Source organism: Mirounga angustirostris, unplaced genomic scaffold (genome assembly GCF_029215605.1).
Source record: "Mirounga angustirostris isolate CCGP_5_RB_7025 unplaced genomic scaffold, mMirAng1.0.hap1 SCAF_5, whole genome shotgun sequence".
Taxonomy (NCBI): domain Eukaryota; kingdom Metazoa; phylum Chordata; class Mammalia; order Carnivora; family Phocidae; genus Mirounga; species Mirounga angustirostris.
Genome location: NW_026991713.1, coordinates 50296995 through 50307447, shown reverse-complemented (window position 1 = coordinate 50307447; position 10453 = coordinate 50296995). Strand labels below are relative to the sequence as shown.

At 41.9% G+C, this 10453-nt stretch overlaps 1 pseudogene; it reads right to left on the bottom strand.

Moving 5' to 3' along the window:
- Window positions 1-392: 392 nt before the first annotated feature.
- LOC123837551 (metaxin-1-like) overlaps window positions 393-10453 on the bottom strand; it is a 33203-nt pseudogene continuing 23142 nt past the window's right edge.

The window sequence follows — 10453 nt, the reverse complement described above, 5'->3', positions numbered from 1 at the left end:
TCTGAGCATCCTTGCAATGCACTATTACCATCTTGTCGTCTGAAGCAAAAACTCTAAGGAACCAAGTTCCCCCTTTTAGAAAAGACCTAGGAAGACTGCTCCACTGAAATATCAAAAGATCTTCCTCCAGTGGTGATTAGGCCATGTTCTCCCTAAATTTTACCCATTTAAAAGTCTCTTTTTAAACAACAACAAAAAGTAAAGTCTCTCTGAAAAGGATAACGTATCAATTGCTGAACACTGTAATCTGGTCTCATTTTTTTGGATTTTCTGTGATAATCCTTAAATCACTCACATGAAATTCCTGGGGGCAAGTTGAGTTGAGAAAAGAAAGGGTTGAAGAGATAAGAAAGAGAAAAGGAAGGACAAAAGGCTAATGTATACATTTTATTATTTTCTGTAAGATCAGCCTTAGATTTCCTATTTTAGGAACTGAAATCATTATGGGTCAAGAAATGAATAGAGCCCCCAGAACATCTATACACACGTACACGTGCACATACACATACACACAATTAATGAAAATTGTGTGTGTTTTATTTTGTTTTTCAGTGTGGACAGGTTTACTCTGGGAGTGGCACCCCATTTCCAGCCGCACCAACAACCGGGAAACATAGGGGCCTCTGGAATGTATGACAGTAGAAAAATCAGTCCTGGGAGCATGAGGACAAATCTTTCCTCTTCGCCATCCTCAGCCATGCCCAGGGACCGTGTGCCTGGGGCCCAAGCCCGGTTACCCGCTGGATAGAGACAACGTTACTGAGCAAGGCTAGCCCACCATGGCTGTCAGTCCCAGCAGCATGGACAGGAGCTGGGTCCTGTGCCAGTATGGCTCCTTCTGTCTCTGTGCCCACTGGTGTCTGGTGTGGAGGTGGCACTTCGGCTCCAACTCGGGGGAAGCTGAGGCTGGGAATGTGTGTGCAGTAGGCCCAGAGGTTGTGCAGCCCTCGAAGGTGGGCCTGCAGCTTCGCACCGGGCAGCTTTGCCCGCAGCAGCAGGGCCAAGCAGCAAAAGACAAAGGTGTCCAGAGAGGCTGGGGCATCTCCAAAAAAGGAATTCTGAGAGCCTGGGTGCTGAGACAGCGGGGTCTGGGATTCCCGAGCCTCTTGGTACAGCTCCGACTCCAGTTCGTCCTCGTTCTCAGACCTGCGCTCCCGACAAAGCAGGTGCAGCTCCTCAGCGACCGGCAGCGGCGCGCGGGCAGGAAGGAAGAAGGTGAGGGGAGACCGCCGAGCCTCTGCATACCACTTCCGGGTCACGCCCGCCTAGTTCTCGGTGTCTACCAAGAAGTGTGCATCGGTATTGGGAGCAGCTTTTCCTCCAGCAGAGACGCGGAGGCCGAGGTGTCTGCCCCTTGCTGGGCTGACAGATCATCATCAGCGTTGTACTTCTCTTTTCGAAGGTGGGTGATGATCTTGGGCTGTACCGAGATGGCCTCTCCATGACTGGTCCGAAGGACAGGCAGAGCTCCTGCAGGGCTTGGCCAGGGCTTGGCGATCTTGTGCACCTTGAGTGGGCCACCAGTAAATCTGGCATAGGTCAGCACGGCCAGGCTGTCCAGGTCCACCGACGGTGGCCCCTCCCCCGACTGGCAGAAGAGCTCCGCGGGCGCCGCCATCTTGCCAGCCCTCTGTCCCAGACAAAAATTGTTTTTTTTTTAATGACAAGCTTTTTTTTTTTCCCTTAGCAAACAGTAGAAGCACTCTTTAGTTGCATGTGTTTTTAAGAGTACCAGAGATAACATATAGGCAAAATCCATTTTTAAAAGTTTTTGTGGATTTTTTAAATAGTTTCATCATAATAGAATTGGATGATGAAATCATCCTAGAAATTATTTTTTCAGTTTGGAGCCTTGAAGATGAAATAAACTTGATGTTCAGTTCCTAAAGTGACCTAGCTAGGAAGCATATTGATCTCAATAGGAAATATACAGAGTGTCCACACATTCTTTCCCTCCCTAACTTCTCTCATTTCTCTGGGATGCAATATTGTTTTTGACTTACTATTTTGGCTGAGGGGAGGGGACAGTTTCAGAGATTTCCACTTGGCTATTCCTGGCCTCTTGGATAACTGACCTCCTTAGGCCCAGAGACCAATGGAGGGGTCAGCCAGTTACAGAGTATATCTATTTCAGTTACACATTTGGGGACCAGGGAAATGACCACTGGGTTGTCCACAGTCCCAGTGGACTCACTGGAGAGCCAGACACAAGCCATAATTCCATTTATTATTTAGCTCCCATGTGATCACATGAGAATAGGGAGCCAAGGCAATGCTTTGAGTCTCTGGGTGGCATTGTCCCTTATCCCTAGTAAATGGCCATAAGTTTCTTTAGGGATGGACAGAGAAATCATTGCTGTGTTCACTTGCTGTGGTATTGCAGGGTCCTTCTTCCTGGGGACTTAGGCTCTTCTTTAACCACTAGGTTACAGGTCCAAAAATTGGCTCAAGTTCAGAAACATTTTATTGGGATGAGTGGCTTCAGCCTCCGGGTTATCCATCCTTAATCTCTTTTGATTTAATGGATTAAGTAATACCCTCCCTGGCTGCCTATCTATTTTGCCCTTAGGGACACTGTTCTACTAACAATGTCCATATTACTCTGAGCATAGACCCCCTCTGTCTGCCTTTATGACTTTGCCTCTCATTACCATAATTATGTCTCCCTTGGGCGGGGGATGTTATGGCTCCCATTGCTACCAGGGCTGACCTCTCCTACCACTAGCCATGGCTTACAGAGGACAGTTACCACTGAACTTAAAGATTCTGGTGCCGCTCTTACCAGCACATCCCTATTGCTTGGCGAATCATGCTCCTCCCTTATTTCAGCAGAAGGACCTCTGATGGTTTTCTGGCCTTACGTAGCATATCCGCTGCCACATGCCCATTTCTCTCAGCTTCAAAACCTCTCACTGTCTGTTATGGCAACTCTGGCATGATTACCTCACTGAGTGTGCTCAGTTCCTTTTCTAGGAGGCATCTTAGTAGTATGTTTGTGCTATCTCCCAGGGTCCTTGCTGAGGTAGTTAAATCCTATATCTGAATAGACTAACCGCTATCCCACCTTGCATTCCACCACCCTTTATCAAGCATTCACCTAATCCAGACCAGTGCACCTTCATCTGCTTCTGCCCATTCATCAGCTCTTCGAGGTACAACCCTTTCTTCCCTTATCAGGCCCAGTATGTCCTTGGCTGTGTTATACCGTGACTGAATCTGAGCTATTGACCTCATAGCAAGCAAGGGAAAATGCTAGCCCTTAACAGAAAGAGTGGGCCCCTGGTGCAGGATCCGTGCGTTCAGGGGAATCTGGGAATTCATGATTCTCATGCACATCAATCCAGATGTCCTGTCCATGTGCCGGGGTCAGTCTCCCCTCACCCCAAACCCTTCCTTCCAAGGGCCCTGAAATTGGCATAACAGATCTGCTTTGTTTGGGAGCTTAAATTTTGAGCTCTGCTACTGTTATGATTAACTCCTGGTCTGTCCTTCAGCTTTCTCTGCCCTCCCTCTAGGAGATGAGAGGCTCTTTATGCTACCAAGGAGGCTGTCTCTGGCTTTCACTCTTAGGTTTTAAATGTCAGTCGCTCTTAGTTCTTTGTCATAATTGGTTTTTTCCAGAGTGTCAATTGAGCGTGGGTATAGCCAACCAATCCCACCATCCTCATAGTTACTGTTTCCCACACACTTCTTAAACTCTTACTACACCACACCCATCAGTGATTTCTTTTTCCCTGGTCACTGTTATACCATCCCAGTTCACCACTGGCAAAGGTGGTGAACACGATTGCACCACGACCTCGTACCAGAGGTTACCTGGGCACCGCCCACCCCAGCGACGGAATTCAAATCACCAGCCACGAACTCCAAGACTCCATCCCAGCATCTGCTTTCTCAACCACTCCTGATACAGATTGGCACTGGCTGGGTTCTCCAGGAGACAGACCCGAAGATGGAGGTAAAGTTCAAGAGTTTTATTATGGGGTCTCTTGGGATCACTTCCTGCCAAAGAGGAGAGATGACAGCAGGATTGGGCCGAGGGAGGAGTAAGGCTGGGACGCAGCCTCAACCGGACCTGCAACGGACTGTTGTGGGGACCTCCAAAGCTGGGGTCGCCCTGCATGCTGTCCTGAGTTGGGTTGAGAGACGGGCCTTTATATCCCAACACTGCCTAGTCACTGGACACCAGCATCCCAGGGAAGGGTCATGGCCTTCGGTGAGGCAGCTCTCTTCAGCGGATACAATCCCCATAGGGGGCTGACCGCTGAGGGCTCTCTGCTGGCAGCACTCCCGGCAGCTGGGAGAGGGAGTCTTTCATCCCTGGAAGGGGTTCTGGGTGGTGCATCACAGTGTCTGCCACACCCCGTATTCCGGGCTATCTTAGACAGATATTCTTGGCCCTGGGAATCTCTCTTTGCAAAGGTGAATATTAATATTAAACATTTTCAGATGTGAGCTAGATAACACCTGTAGTTCTGATTTTTACTTCCCAGGTAATTGCCATTAGCTTTTCAAGCTTCATCTCCCAGAACCCTCGATCATGCATGGTATTGTCGACTCACACTGGCGTTCTCTAAACCCACAATTCGGGAATGGGACATTGTCTTTGGGGACACTGGGTCCTGAGGCGGTATTGCCTTTCTCCTTTTTCCATCTGGCTGATCCTTTGAGGCCTGACTCTGATGTCACCTCTGCTGTGACATTTTCCTCTAGTCCCCTAGGTCAGGGTCGTCTGCGATCTTCTTTCCTTTAAGTATCTGGTAGCATAGTACTTAGCAAGCCACATTCATAATGCTAAGAGCTCAACTTGGGAGCCAGACTCCCCTTGATTTAAATCCTAGCTCTCACATTTTGTAGCTATATAACCTTGAGTACGTGACATCTCAATTTTCTCACCTGTAAAACAGGGATCCACCTCACAGGGTTATTCTGGAGAGGAAATGAGTTAATGTGTACCAAGCACTTAGAATTGTGCAAGCATAATTTATGTTCTGTCTTTGCTATTATTTCACTGTAATTATTCTGTATTGCATCTCATTTATTGGCTCATCAGGGACAAGGACCCTTTCTTATTTGCCCTTAAATAGCTAACTGTTGGTTAGCCCAGTGCCTGGCACAGAAGATAGAAATAAGCACTCAGTGACTACAGTTGACCCTCTAAGGCCTAGAAATCTGTTACTTAGCACAAGGATAATAATAAATTGCCATCACTAAAAGCTAACAATACTATATATTTCTTATAGAAACAGATATTTGTGTGTGTGTGATGGCAGTGTTAAACGTCCAGTGTCTCCTGAAGTGTCTCCATGAAACACCAGTTCTGCAGAATAACCCACAAAAATGAGTTCAGTGGTCAACTAAGCTGGAGAAATGGTACATACACTATTGGATTCACTTTAGAGGATTAAAGGCTCTGAGAAGTTCTCCAGTGATATGTAGTGGTATTAATATAGTCACAAATGCTTTGATACTTCTCCCTTCAAGTATTGGAGTTTATCCCCCTTCCAGTTGCATACAGGCCAAATTTAGTGACTGGATTCTAATGAATAGATTATGGCAGGCGTACCAGTATGCGCCTTCCTAGTCTGAAGACTCGGTCATAAAAGGAAATGCAGCCTCCTCCTTACTCTCTCTGGGATCACTCGCTCTGGGAAAAGCCAGTTGCTGTGTGTCAAAGAAGCCCAAGTAGCAAAGAACTAAGGCCTCCCTTCCAACAACCTTCTTGGGAGTGGATCCTCCAGCCCCTGTCAGGCCTTCAGATGACTGCAGTCCTACATGGCATCTTGACTGCAGCCTATAGAGACTTTGAGCCAGCACCACCCAGCAAAGCTGCCGAATTTTGGAAAAATGTATTATGTAGCAATAGATAACGAATGCATGTTTAACTTTATATAATCCAGTGTCTGACCCAGGACACTCATCCACATAATACTCATTAACACAGCAGCCCACACTCTTGTTAGAATGTTAAAAATCATTGTACAATTACATATTATCAAGTTTCTCTAAAGCTCTGTTTTAAATCTTTGAGAAGCATTTTTTTTCTTCTTAAATTGTTCTATAATTGATTCCTTTTTTTATTTTTTTATTTTAGTTCCAGTATAGTTAACATACAGTGTCATATTAGCCTTAGGTATACAAGACAGTGATTCAACACCTGCATACATTATTTGGTGTTCATCACCACAAGTGCACTCCTTAATCCCCATCCCCTATTTTCCCCATCCCCCTACCCACCTCCCTTTTGGTAATCATCAGTTTGTTCTCTGTAGTTAGTTAAGAGTCTGTTTCTTGGTTTGCCTCTCTTTTTTTCTTCCCCTTTGCTCGTTTGTTTTGTTTCTTAAATTACACATATGCTCTACAATTAATTCTTAAAAAGAAACAAACAAACCCACTGTCATACTATTATCTCTGGATTTTCTGGAGACCAGAATTAATATCCTTGTTTTGCTAAATGCCACCTTCTTTTCATTGTTAAGAATAGCTTGCTTCACTTTCATTAGCCATGGATTCATGTGTGGTTTTAAAAATACTTTTCAGTTTTGGTATTGAAGTGCATTTTAATGGGCCTTATTTATTTTCTGTCAGATTCAAATCATGCATTAAATATTGTATCTAAAATAAAATAATTCGAGAAATTCCTGGAAGCGATTTTTGTCTCAAAAAAATTTCCAGTTTAATATTATCACTAGATCAGTTTTTTAGATGCTCACTTAATAAATTAATACCTCTAAATAAATGATAAAATCACTGATGGAGGCTTTGTTTTAAAGACATATTCAAATCTATGCCTCATAATATTCAAAGCACTCTGAGGTTAATTAGTATTGTCCTTGGGTGGTTTATCAGAATTTTAGGTTATCCATAATAAACTTGCTTTCAAGTTCAATGCAGTTAGTATGGAATCTGCTTAATTATAGCTTTTTAGACATTTCAATTTCCTCTACTTAGTTTGCATGAAGACAAGCCCTTTGAAGATCAAATACTTAGCCACCTCCCTACTTTAAGGAGGTTTGGAGAGAGCAAAGATTTTTTTGTCAGTTAAGAGAAAGCAGGCATTTTCTATCATTGGGTTAAGAGAAGAGCTGGATGAAGAAACTATATGGGGAGGTCGGGCATCTTTCTCTCCGCCTGAACCACATTTCCTCAGGATGTCTTCAGCATTTTCTCTGCAGTGAATATCTAGACCACCAGACACACCAATTTTCAAATGTAAGAACCAAACACATTCCAAAGCCAATTGTAAAGAATTTTTAGTTTCAAAGGTTGTTTTACATTAACCTAATCTCTGATCTTCCCAAATACTTTGAATAATTGAGAAGACCTAACTGACAGTCAAAGAGTACAATTTCTTCATAGTTGGTTAACTTTCCTGAGTTACTTTTCTTCAGTTTCACAGTGAAATCAATGTAAAATATATATGTATTCTATCATTTGTGGCTTTGGCCTTAGAATTGCACGGATTCTAAGATAACCCTCATAATAGATAGCAATGAGTCCATGTTAGACCCTTTCCACGTTTCATCTGTCTTTATCCCCAAAACAGTCCTGTGAAATGAGAGGTATTTCTAGCTCTGCTGCAAGGAAGGGAGACTAAGGCTCAGAGAAGTCACTTGTATCTGAGCTTATAGTTCAAAATAGATTTGTCTTGGCATCAAAATCGCAAATAACTATAGGAACAATTGTAACCTTGTTACGATCATTTTTGGCCCTTTAAATTAAAATAATCTGTTTATAGGCTGTCCTTTCATTGACGGAATTGTTATATATAACACTAATATGAAGACAGAAAGTGGCAGTTTGCATAAAAGATTGTATCTCCTTTCCTGTTATACCTTTACACACATAGGGGTATCAGTTCCACAATCAACTATGATAATTAGAGAAACAACAAATGCCCCAGAGGGAGCATTTTCTAGTGATTATATCATAGATACATAATAATATCTTTATAAGCTAAGCAGGAAAACATTCTCAGAAGCATATTGTTCAGGTCAGTGATTTTACAAGAATTCCATAGGATGAATAGCCCCTCTGTCAGAATAAAAGTTGTGGAGCAAATTCCATTATAATTCTCTTTTCTCAGTCACTTGGAACTTTCTCAAAAAGTCTCTTTCCAAGTGAAACTGTCCCTGGTGGCTGCCTCCCAAATGCGATTTTTTTTTTTTTAAGTTAAAGGAAAATTTGTTTCTCCATCCAAGAAGGAAATAGTTATTCAACCACTTTTTTCAAAGGCTTTTAAGTATAAATACCTCAAAACTCAAACTTTTAAGTACTTAAAATTTTATGTAAAATTGGGTAGCACTCAATTATTCTTTTTTGCTATATCATAGGAGAAATTAGATACAAAATTCATCTGGAACTTTACAAAGTTTAATAAACTGTTTACTATAGTCAGATCTGGACTAAAAACAGGACTGGTTTTATAGAGCTACAGTTGGATCGAATTTGACTAAACATTTGAGTGGAGTCTGACTTGTAGTGGTTTATCTACATGAGCAGTCATGGACTCAAGATAAAGCATCACAGGCTCCCCTGTTCAAATGCCATTAATGGCTGTGGCGAAACTGGCTAAAGTGTCTCTTTAGTCTTTGTCTCTCTGCCTTTAGTGACTTGCCTCCTACTGAGAGAGGTTTTCCTTGAGGTAAGCTCAGCACTTGCTTAGAGCCTCAGATGCCAAGATCTCCAGGCGTCTTTCAGATTGACCATGTAAACATCTCCACCCCACCTGCCTCACCTGAGAATGCAGAATGCTAGACTTCTGCATGCGGATGAATTCCCAGTTGTTCACACAAGTGTCATTTCAGAAAACTTTGTAAGGTAAGCATACGCAGGTACTTAACTATTTCAAAGAGCCTTTCACTCACAAAATCTATTGAACTGGACCTTGTCAGATATTAGTCAGACAAAGAAAAATCACTTTGTACCGTATACATAAGAAAGGTAAGCCAGCCAGCAAATTCACAGACGATCTAAACTTAGCAGTGTTCAGATCCCCCAAGCTGTTTGTTTATGCCTGCTACCAGAACTCTAAAACTAACCTGTGCTATTCTTTGTTGTGGCATTTTATAAGCAACAAAGATCAAATGTGATCATAAATTATATGTTGTTTTAGATAAATTGGTTGGCTGCAAATTATTTTTAAAAACATGAATTAGCAAGCTGGAAATATTTCTCTTATGTTCAAAAGTCTGAAGGCAATTGATCTTGGTTGGAATAGCATTCCCCAGTGGCAGGGACCACCTCCTTTTAGGTGACTGCCTTGTTGTGAAGCCTCTGTTCCAGGATCACTTCATGGTCAAAGATGGCTGCCAAAGCTTCAGACGTTATAAGAAAACACAAAGAAGGGGTATGTATGCATGGACTCCTTACTTCCATTTACATTTCATGGGCTAGAACTCACAAGGGCTTACCTGGCTGCAAGGGAAGCTGAGAAACTTAAGGAATTCCTTTATTCCGGAAAGTCATGCATCCAGCTACGACTCAAGACTTCTCTTTTTGATGAAGAAGGGGAAAATGGATATTTTGGGTAAAGCTAACCCTTTAAGCCAAATATGTGATTGATGAATAAAATAAAATAGTAAAGTTATAGCAATTGCAAAAAAAGAAAATGAGTAGGACAGACTTGGCAAAGACTGAAATATTTGAATTGGATGAAGGAAGAACATAAAAATTGATGATTGTGGACTATTTCCTTTTATGCATTACTTTCACAAGGTCTTCTCGGAGTCTGGGAGGTTAAATATCTTGAAAGTTAAGATCTAGCTTAAAGATCTGCACATTCCAAAGCAAAGTGGATATTTGGCAATTAATGAGTAAATTCAGATTGTACAGAGAACATTCCACATTGAATCAAGAATTGTCCTGGTTGCCACTCTATGGTATGTTTATGCTTAAATATTTATGATCTTCCAGAAAGATCTTATTCTATGAAAATATGTGTAATGTCATCCTTGCTATTTGGTACTTGGCTTTAGTGTACATTGCTCAAATATATTAATAACCTAAAATTCCCATTTTTTCACTGCATTTTTCTATTTAAACAAGAGAGAAAATTATTTTTGCTTAATTTAACATAGAAAATAGGGTATATAATATGCAAGTGATTCCTTTAGGAAATACATGATGAGTAATTTGAATCATCTTTAGAAGGCTGTGGTTAAGAGTGCAGATTCTACCATTTACTCAAGATGTGATATTGAGAAATCCAACTTCTCTCGAGTTTCAGGGTTGTTTGTTTGAAATCTGCAAGATACCCATTTCTAAGGATTTTCACGAGGATTCATAAGCTTATATGTATATAACTGGCATACACCAAGAAGTCAGTAAAATTTAAGGACATAGTACAGCTCAATGTTGTCTGTTTCAATTCAGCTACTCATAATTTGATGCTTATGCTCAGCTTTTTCTACCAAAAGTTTCAAAGAAGTTGATTGATTTAGAGTTTTCAAAC